The following is a 1,674-nucleotide window of genomic DNA, read 5'->3' on the forward strand; positions in this document are numbered from 1 at the left end:
GGGGGGGAGCGCCCGGAAGTCAGACGGCTTGATTGGGACCAAAGGGACTAACGTTCTGACCCCAGACGGTCACGTGTGGTCTCAGTCACCCATTGCTGACCTCTACCGTACTAGGGCCCAAGAGCTTCACTGATAAAATGGCAAAGTGCAAAACCTGCAGGGAAGAGCACCACGGCAACTTTTGCACATCTCGGTGGCGAGGCACAAATCACTGAAATCAGACACCAAATCTTAGTTTGTTTTTAAAATACCTGTCGCGAGCAGGAGTGTGCCCTAACTGGAGGTCGAGACAGTAGTAGTTGCCAACTAGCTTTATATATATATATATATATGTCACACATCAAACATATTAATTAATACCCGCCAGTTGCCACTCCCTGTACCTGCACAAGTCCGAGGAGTCCGACTTTGTTTCTCCTTTCCTGATGATTGCGGTGTTCCATCCGGTTTCCTCCTCCTCGATCCAGGGGTCCACTCCGGGCAGGCGGCAGATATCTCCACTGAGGACTCCTCCAAGATCTCGTCTGGCAGCTTGCCATCGAGCTGGATCGGTCACGAGTGGGACAAGCTGGTCTTCTGCGCTCTCTCTTTTATACCATTCTAACTGGGGGTCTGTGGCACTGGTTCGGGTTTTATCACTTCACACATATTGGGACTGTTTGAGTAGATATTGGGGCTGCACACGTCATAGGGTTTCACACATTGAATTTAGATAACAGGGTTACACGCGTCGTCATAGGGTGATCTGTTGGGTTAGATATCACTCTTACTCTTTTGGGTAAAAAACCTGACTTTCCACTCCATTATTGGGGTTGCAATATTTTGTTCAGTTACATCATCCTGGTCTGCTCTGTTTTGTGTGGGGAATGGTGTTACGCAGTTTTTAATGTAGTGCATTCTACTCTCTACAATACCCCAAATAATTACAAAAAGCAGCCAGATTGGTGAGTTAAAGACATCTGTAAGGGCAAATGAAAATTTAAAATTTTATAAAACAAGAGTTTAATTTTCTCTATCAAAAAGAAAGGCATGAAGTAGGAGGTTAAGGTAGGGTAAACTGGATGACCAAGTGTTTTTGACCTGTCGATCACAGAGACCAAGAATACATGGACAGAACACCTGGGACCAATCAGAAAGTGCTATTTTCAATTCTTAATTTCCATCTGGCACAGAATCAAACAGATTTTTGATAAGACAGCCCACATCTGACAAAAATCCCCACCATTAATTTCATAGTCACTGTGAGCTTCTCTCAGTGCCCTGCTTTCTCTCTGCAGAGCATACTTCTTTACCCACCTTTAATAAATGTAAATAAATCCCCACTGCCTTTTTCAAGAGGCTTGTCGAAATCTTCATTCTGTATACCAAGAACTAGGAAAGATCCCTGAAACAATCTCCAGGACCCAAAAAAAAAACTGATAGCAGACACACAGAAGATGAAATTGCCATGTGAAGGATGACCTCATTATACCAAAAGGAAAATAATGTAGGATAGAAGAAATAGAGATAAGTAAAGAGGCAAAATCATAATTTTAATATTTACTTTTCATTAAAAACTGCAAGGCCAGGACATGGTTACTATTATTATTTTTTAAATTTTAAAGGCAGTAAGCCTGGGCCATTAATTTCTCTCTCTCTCTCTCTCTCTCTCTCTCTCTCTCTCTCTCTCTCTCT

This window comes from Fukomys damarensis, unplaced genomic scaffold (assembly GCF_012274545.1).
Source record: "Fukomys damarensis isolate Sample0158 unplaced genomic scaffold, DMR_v1.0_HiC HiC_scaffold_30, whole genome shotgun sequence".
Classification (NCBI taxonomy): Eukaryota; Metazoa; Chordata; class Mammalia; order Rodentia; family Bathyergidae; genus Fukomys; species Fukomys damarensis.